Source organism: Carlito syrichta, unplaced genomic scaffold, assembly GCF_000164805.1.
Source record: "Carlito syrichta isolate Samal-C Ts95f unplaced genomic scaffold, Tarsius_syrichta-2.0.1 Scaffold309314, whole genome shotgun sequence".
NCBI classification, from domain to species: Eukaryota; Metazoa; Chordata; class Mammalia; order Primates; family Tarsiidae; genus Carlito; species Carlito syrichta.
The window spans coordinates 138,036-147,394 of record NW_007253410.1 but is presented as its reverse complement, the minus strand read 5'-3'; the positions used below and the strand labels follow the sequence as shown (position 1 = coordinate 147,394).

General features: G+C 40.1%; 1 protein-coding gene across 1 annotated transcript in view; it reads left to right on the top strand.

Moving 5' to 3' along the window:
• Positions 1 to 9,359, top strand: part of WDR60 (WD repeat domain 60) — a 119,712-nt gene that overhangs the window by 61,846 nt on the left and 48,507 nt on the right. The window lies entirely within an intron of this gene.

Genomic DNA, 9,359 nt, shown 5'->3' with positions numbered 1-9,359 from the left:
TAACTTCCATCATATAACCCTTTCCCACCTCCTCACCCTTCTGGTCTCCATTGTCTGTTATTCCACTCTCAACCTCCATGTGGACACATTTTGAAGCACCCACCTATGAGTGAGAACATGTGATATTTGACTTTCTGTGTCTGGTTTTGTTTCATTTAAGATAATGACCTCCAGTTTCATCTATGTTGCTGCAAATGTCATGATTTCGTTCTTTTTTATGATTGAATAATATTCCATAGTGTAATTATACCACATTTTCTTTCTCTAGTCATCTGTTGATGGATACTTAGGCTGATTCTGTATCTTTGCTATAGTGGAATAGTGTGGCAATAGCATAGAAGTGCAGGATATCTTTTTGATATATTGATTTCTTTGTGCAGATGCCTAGTAGTGGAATTGCTGCATTGAATGGTGGTTCTATGTTTATTTATTTATTAGAAAACAAAATTGGAATATTCTTTTTTGTTTGTTTGTTTGAGTTGGGGTCTCACTGTGTTGCCCAGGCTGTAGTGTAGTGGCATGATCATGGCTTATCACAGGCTCGACCTACTGAATTCAGGCAGTCCTTCCACCTCAGTCCAGAGTACCTGGGACTACAGGTGCATGCCGCCACGCTTGGCTAATTTTTTGATTTTTTGTAGAGATGAAGTCTCACTATGTTTCAAGTCCAGGCTAGTCTCAAACTCTAGGGTTCAAGTGATCCTTGCGCCTCAGCCTCCCAGAACTGCGGGAATTACAGGCTTGAGGCACTGTGCCCCACCAGGAATACTTATTCTGAACTCAAAATGAACACTAAGCAGTTAGGGTAAGAGGACAAACAGCAAGTTCCACCCCAGCCCTATTTCTCCAATGCTGCATGGTCAAAACGGAGTCTTAGAGAGAATACTGGATGATAGAGGACTTGGCAGTGATTTCTGAGGGGTCTGGACTGAAGCTGCATCTTTGGCCACCTTTCCTCCTGTTCTTGGGCAAGCCCAGAACAAAGCATTAGTCAACACTGGTTGGCTGTCCTGTCAAATTCTGCCCATCAAGATCCTCCAGAGCAGCCTGCTTCTGGGGTGTATGTGTGTGTGTGTGTGTGTGTGTGTGTTTCTTTATTTTGTGTTTTTTAAAAGTTTTAGATTCATTGGAGTACGCATGGGTATTCACTACGTGGATATATTGTGTAGTGCTGGAGATTGGGTCTCAGGTGGCCCATTCCCGATAGTGAACATTGTGCCCAGTAGATAGTTTTTGAGTCCTAACCCTCCTCCATCCTTCCCCCTTCTTGGTGTCCCCAGTGTCTATTATTTCCGTCTTTGTGACCGTTTAGCTCTTACATATGAGAAAGAACATGCAGTATTTGGTTTTCTGTTTCTGAGTCAGTTTACTTAAGATGATGATCTCCAGCTTCGTCCATGTTGCTGCTAAGGACATGATTCATTCATTTTTTTTTTTTATGGCTCCGTAGTATTCTATGGTGTAAATATAACATCTTCATTATCATCATTTAGGCTGATTCCACATCTTTGCAAATGTGAATTGTGCTGTGATAAACACGCAGGTGCAGGTGTCTTTTTAATATAATGACTTCTGTTCCTTAAGGTAGATAACTAGTAGTGGGATTGCTGTACCAAATGGTAGATCTACTTTTAGTTCTTTGAGTAATCACCATACCGCTTTCCATAAAGATTATACTAATTTACATTCCTACCAACAGTGTATAAGTGTTCCCTTTTCTTTACATCCATGCCAGCATCTATTGTTCTTTGATTTTTTGATAATGGCCATTCTGATTGGTATAAGGTGTATCTCATTGTGGTTTTAATTTGCATTTCCCTAATTATGAATGATGTTGATCATTTCTTCATATGCTTGTTGGCTATTTCGTTGGTTTTTTTGTTTGTTTTTTTTTTTGAGTTGGAGTCTCACGCTGTCACCCAGGCTGGAGTGCAGTGGCCGCTCCCAGCCACCACAGCCTCGACCTGCTGGGCTCCGGCGATCCTTCTGCCTCAGCCTTCCTAGTAGCTGGAACTACAGGTGCGCACTACCACGCCCAGCTAATTTTTGATTTATTGTAGAGATGAGGTCTCGCCAAGTTGCCCAGGTGGATCTCGAACCCACGGGCTCAGGCAATCCACTCACCTCAGCCTCCCAAAGTGCGGGATTACAGGCTGAGCCACCGAGTACGGCTTATTTGTATATCTTATTTTGAGCGATGTCTATTCATGTCATTTGCCAACTTTTTAATGGGATTATTTGCTTTTTCTCTTGCTGATTTGTTTGAGTTCTTTGTAGATTCTGGATATAAGCCCTTTATCGGATGTGTAGTTTGTGAATATCTTCTTCCATTCTGTAGGTTGCCTGTTTGCTCTGTTGATTATTTCTTTTGCTGTGCAGAAAGTTTTTAGTTTAATTAAGTCCCACTTATTTATTTTTGTTTTAGTGCATTTGCTTTTGAGATTTTAGCCATAAATTCTTTGCCTAGGCCAGTGTTCACTAGAGTTTTTCATAGGTTTTCTTCTAGGATTGTTATAGTTTCAGTTCTGACTTTTAAGTCTTTAATTCATCTTGAGTTAATTTTTGTATGTGGGGAGAGGTAGGGATCAAGTTTCATTGTTCTGCATGTAGCTATCCAATTTTTCCAGCATTTGTTGAATAGGGTGCCCTTTTCCCAGTGTATGCTTTTGTCTGCTTTGTTAAAGATCAGTTGGTTGTAGGTATTTGAGTTTATTTCTGGATTTTGTATTCTGTCCCATTGGTCCATGTATGCTCTTGAACCAGTACCATGCTGTTTTGGTTACTGCAGCTGTGTAGTATAATTTGAAGTCAGAAAATATGATGCCTCCTGCTGTGTTTTTTTTGCTTAGGATTGTTTTGACTATTCTGGTTCTTTTTTGGTTCTGTATGAATTTTAGAATTGCTTTTTTAAATTGAAAAATGATGACCGGGCTCGGTGGCTCAGCCTGTAATCCCAGCACTTTGAGAGGCCGAGGCAAATGGATTGCCTGAGCCCGTGGGTTTGAGACCTACCTGGGCAACTTGGTGAGACCTCGTCTCTACAGTAAGTAAAAAAATTAGCTGGGCATGGTAGCGCACACCTGTAGTTCTGGCTACTTGGAAGGCTGAGGCGGAAGGATTGCTGGAACCAAGCGGGTCAAGGCGGCAGTGGCCAGGAGCATGCCACTGCACTCCAGTCTGGCTCACAGAGTGAGACTCCCACTCTGCTGGAGACCAGCTCCAGCTGGGTTCAGGGTACCCCAAAGGTGGAGATGGCATCGGCGATTGGGGCAAAGAAGAAAGAGAGAGAGAGAGAAAGAAAGAGACTGGACTCCAGTCTAGTGCAGAAGCCGTTTAATGGGAATTACAACTGGTCTTTTATACACAGTTGGGTGTGTGAGGGGTGTTCCCCACCCACCGGATGCTCTTTCAGGTATAATCCCATAACCTAATCATTGAAACCTTAATCCATTTATTCAACTTCAATAAATCCTAAGATCATGACCCAGAAGCCTGTGACCAATCCTAAGGCTCTTAGATGTGACCCGAGTTTGAATTATAGGTGTGTGAAAGCCAAAGCTGCAGTTTGTGGAAGAATGGGAGCAATGAGTTTCTAAAGTTAGCTCGTGTTTGTCCCGGTCTCAGAGTTTTTATGTTTTGAGTTCACAGGAGCTTAATCTGGTTAGTGCTGAGAAGAAAGGGGGAGGAAATGGGGTCAATAGCTCCCGAACGCATCCTAGTGGTCTCAGGGTCAACGGCCCTTCCTGATCCCTAACGCTCAGTGGGCCTCCGTGGCCAGCTCCCCAACACCACTCAAAAAATAAAAATATAAATATAAATAAAAAATTGAAAGATGACGTTGGTAGTTTGATAGGGATTGCATTCAACCTGTAGATTACTTTGGGTAATATAGTCATTTTAATAATATTGATTCTTCCAATCCATGAGCATGGGATGTTTCTCCTTTTTTGTGTCCTCTGTAATTTATTTCATCAGAGTTTTGTAGTTTTCCTTGTAAGGATCTTTCACCTCCTTGGTTACATATATTCCTAGGTATTTTAGCTTTTTGGCTGCTTTTGTAAATGGAATTGAATTCTTTCTTTTTTTTTGTCATAGTCTCGCTCTGACACCCAGGTTGAAGTGCAGTGGCATGCTCATGGCCACTGCAGCCTTGACCTGTTGGGCTGAGGTGATCCTTCTGCCTCAGCCTTCCAAGTAGCTGGTACCACAGGTGTGTGCCACCACACCCAGCAAATTCAATTTTGATCTACTGTAGAGATGAGGTCTTGCCAAGTTGCCCAGGCTGGTCTTGAACCCCTGGGCTCATGCAACCCTCTCACCTCCGCCTCCCAAAGTGCTGGGATTACAGGCATGATCCACCATGCCCAGCTGGAACTGAATTATTCATTTGTTTCTCAGCCCAGTTGCTGTTGATATATGGTAGTGCTACTGATTTGTGTATATTGATTTTCTATTCTGAAACTTTAGTGAATTCATTTATCAAGCCCAGGAGTGTTTTGGAGGCATCTTTAAGGTTCTCTAGGTATAAGATCATTACATTGGCATGCAGAGGTAGTTTGATTTCTTCTTTCCAATTTGGATATCTTTTATTTCTTTTTCTTGCCTGATTGTTCTGGTGAGGACTTCTAGTACTATGCTAAATAGGAGTGGTGAAAGTAGGTAATCCTGCCTTATTCAAATTCTGAGAGGGAATGCATTCAACTTTTCCCCATTCCAGATAACATTGGCTGTCAGTTTGTTGCATAGAACTTTTATTATTTTGAGAAATGCTCCCTCTATGCCTATCTTACTGAAGGTTTTTTTTAATCATGAAGGGATGCTGGATTTTATCAAGTGTTTTTTCTGCAAATATTGAATTGATTGCATGATTTTTTTTTTCTGTTTATGTTTGTGTCACATTTATTGACTTGCACATGGTGAACCACCCTTGCATTCCTGGGATAAAATCCACTTGGTCGTGGTGTATTATTATTATTATTATTATTATTTTTTTTTTTTTTTTTTTTGAGTTGGAGTCTTACTCTGTCACCCAGACTGGAGTGCAGTGGCTGCTCCCGGCCACCGCAGCCTCGACCTGCTGGGCTCCAGCGATCCTTCCACCTCAGCCTTCCAAGTAATCGGAATTACAGGCACGTGCTGATTTTTTGATTTATTGATTTACGCCCAGCTGATTTTTTGATTTATTGTAGAGATGAGGTCTCGCTGCCCAGGAGGGTCTCGAACCCGCGGACTCAGGCAATCCACTCACCTCAGCCTCCCAAAGGAGCAGGATTACAGGCTGAGCCACCGAGCCCGGCTGTATTATTATTTTTTAATGTGTTTTTGTATTTGTTTTACTAATATTTTGTTGAGGACTTTTGCATCTGTGTACATCAGGGATATTAGTCTGTTGTTGTCTTTTTTTGTTGTGTCTTCTACTGGCTTTGTTATCAAAGTGATACTGGCCTTGCAGAATGAGTTGGGGAGAATTTCCTCCTCTTCAGTCTTGTGGAATAGCTTCTGTGAGAATGGTACCAGTTCTTCTTTGAAGGACTGGCAGAATTCAACTGTGAGCGGATCAGGTCCTGGACTTATTTTTTGTTGGGAGACTTTTAATTACTGTTTCAATCTCACTATTCATTTTTGGTCTATCCAAGGTTTCTATATCTTTCTGATTCAAATTTGGGGGTTGTATGTTTCCAACAGTATATCTATTTCCTCTGGATTGTCTAGGTTGTTGGATATCAGTATTTATAACAGTCTTAGGTGAGCTTTTGAATTTCCATTGTATCAGTTGTAATGTCTCCTTTTTCATTTCTGATTAGGCTGATTTGAGTCTTCTCTGTTTCTTAATTAATCTAGCTTGTGGTCTATCAATTTTGTTTATTTTTAAAATAACCTACTTTTTGTTTCATTGATCCTTTGTATTTTTCAAAATTTCAGTTTCATTTAGTTCTGCTCTTATCTTTGCTATTTCTTTTCTTCTGCTAGCATTGGGTTTGGTTGGTTTGTTTTTCTAGTACCTCGTGGTATGATATTATGTTGTTGAGTAGTGATTTTTTAATCTTACTAATAATACAGGCATTAATACTAAGTTTTTTCTCTGACACAACTTTGGCTGTGCCTCAGGTTTTGATAACTTGTTTCACTGTTGTCATTTGTTTCAAGGAATTTTTATTTATTTATTTTCTTTTTTTCCTCCATATTTTGGTACTCAAGCTCCGAGATTAAGGAATTTTTTTTTTTTTTAATTTTTTTAATTTTTTGAGTTGGAGTCTCAGTCTGTCGCCCAGACTGGAGTGCAGTGGTTGCTCCCGGCCACCACAGCCTCGACCTGCTGTGCTCCGGCGATCCTTTCTCCTCAGCCTTCCAAGTAGCTGAAACTACAGGCCTGGGCTACCACACCTGGCTAATTTTTTGATGTATTGTAGAGATGAGGTCTCGCCAAGTTATCCAGGCAGGTCTCGAATGATTAAGGAATTTTTAAGTTTCCACCTTGATTTCATTGTTGACCCAAGGATCATTCAGGAGCAAATTGTTTAACTTCCATGATTTTGTTTGGTTTCACAAGTTCTTCTTGGAGTTTACTCATTTGCGACTGCTGACGTGTATTCATGCCATGCCAAATTCTGTTCCTGGTTGCTGCTGATGTGAATTTATGTCTTTGCAAATTCTGTTTCTGAATGCTGCAATGTTGTTATATGTATGCGTTATTATATTTTGCTTGAAAATGAATAGTCAGGCAAGGAGAGAGAGTTAATTGAGATAATTATCTGATATCGACTGCACAATGTTATTTATGTAGTTGGTAAAAATTACCAGTTGGTCATTATTTTGTTGTGATTAGTATTGTATACTTGCATTTTGATATTTTGGGACTTTCATACTTCAGCTTTAAAAATAATTTACTATAATTATGGAAAATGAAGAAATATATATTGATTAGATTTCCGAGGTTGAAGGTGAATCCAGTTAATTTATTAGTGATAGTGAGACAGATTATGATGTAATGATGCAATGTAAATGAAGAAATATAATGCAGATAATCTATGACAGTGACTCTAGTACTGGTGATAACAAATCAGACATTGGATTGGCAAAATATGATCCAAAAAGAAACTTAGAAGTGTTTATTGTTAATCCAGGTGTCAAGGTATTTTTTATTTTTATTTTTTGAGTTGGAGTTTCACTCTGTCGCCCAGGCTGGAGTTCAGTGGCATGCTCACGGCCACCCCAGCGTTGACTTGCTGGGCTCTGGTCAACCTTCCAAGTAGCTGGAACTACCGGCACAAGCTGCCATGCCTGAGTAATTTTTTTGATTTATTGTAGAGACGAGGTCTTGCCAAGTTGCCTTGGCTGGTTTTGAACCTGCAGACTCAGGCAATCCACTCGCCTCAGCCTCCCAAAGTGCTGGGATTACAGGCTGAGCCACTGAGCCCGGCCTGGGTATTTTCAAATGATCCTTAATTATAAGTGAAGTTGTCAGAGTATTTATTGGAGATGATTTTTTAGAAATGATGGCAACTGAAACTAACAGGTTTTATGATCAGATGCATCACAGATTTAAATGTCCAAAGAAATTTTAAAAAAGTGAAGCAATACTGCACTGTCCAAGATGAAAAACTTTCTAGCATTAAATATTTTGATGGGACAATGAAGAAAACCACAGTACATGATTATTGGTCAACATGTCTGTCAATTGCGACACCTTTTTAAAAAATGATATGAAATAGATTCCTACAAATTTTACTGTATTTCATTTTTTCTTTTTTCTTTTTTGAGTTGTCTCACTCTGTCGTCCAGACTGGAGTGAAGTGGCATGCTCCCGGCCACCGCAGCCTCCTTCCAGCGATCCTTCCGCTTCAGCCTTCCAAGTAGCCGGAACTACAGGCGCGCGCTACCACGCCTGGCTAATTTTTGATTTATTGTAGAGACAAGGGCTCCCAAGTTTCCCGGGTGGGTCTTGAACCCATGGGCTCAGGTAATCCACTCGCCTCGGCCTCCCAAAGTGCTGGGTTTACAGGCTGAGCCACCGAGCCTGGCCTGCATTTTTTCAATAATACAGAAATGCAGTCAAATCCAAAAGATTATACAAAACTGAACCTGTAATACAGTTTAACAAAGTAGCCACGAAAACGTAGAGTCTGGAAAGTTCATGGAAAACGTACTGATAATCATTTATATGCGTACCTACAGAGTTCCTTTATGTAAAGATCATTGTTTCACATCTTATCACATGAAACAAATATTAAATTTCATTTTTCCATTTTGTTTTTCCAAGATATGTGTAAAGTATTTCTAAATAAACATAATAATAACAAGTAGTCTATTATATACCTAAAAAACAAATATGTGAAACCACATCCAGTATAATTTGCTCAACTCTGGGATATAATAACTTTCAAAATAGTTTTTTCTTCTGCTCTTCTCCACTTGCAACTTTTTAACAGAGAATTCTTTATTTTTATTTATTTATTTTTTTGGAGTTAGAGTCTCACTTTGTCGCCCAAACTGGAGTGCAGTGACCGCTCCCGGCCACCGCAGCCTCAACCTACTGGGCTCCGGCGATCCTTCCGACTCAGACTTCCAAGTAGCTGGAACTATAGGTGTGCGCTACCACACCCGGTGAAAATTCTTTATTTTAAACAACAAAAATTTACAAGACTGATATTTCAAAACAGATTGTCTAATTTTTATCCCTGTCTTAACAACAGAAGTTTGTGGCAACCAGCTTGGGAATTTTTTTATTTTCACCCACTCTCAGTATTAGGAAAGTGAAAACTTTGCCAGTCACGAAGCTGCTAATATCTGGTTGATATAATTTTAATTTTCTTGAATTTATTGTGACTTGATTTGTGACTTATATGATCTCTCTTGGAGGCTGTTCCATGTACTGATGAGAAGCATGTATATTCTGTAATTTTGGAATGGAATTTTCTATAGATGTCTGTTAGTTCCATTTCCTCTAAAGTGAGTCCTGTTTGACTCCAGTGCTTCTTTGCTGACTTTCTGCCTTGATGGTCTTGTCTATTGCTATCAGTGGAGTGTTGTAGCCTCCCAGTATGATTGTACTGCTATCTCTTTTTTTAGGTTTAATATAATTTGTTTCATAAAGCTGGGGGCTCTTGTGTTAGGCGCATATTTACTTAAATTTGTTGTATCTTCTTATTGGATTTATGCCTTTATCATTACGTAATAGCCATCTTGGTCTTTTTTTTTTGAGTTGGAGTCTCACTCCAGATTAGAGTGCAGTGGCCACTCCCGGCCACCACAGCCTCGACCTGCTGGGCTCCGGCGATCCTTCCACCTCAGCCTGGAAACCATGTAGCTGGAACTACGTGCACGTGCTACCACACCTGGCTAATTTTTTGATTTATTGT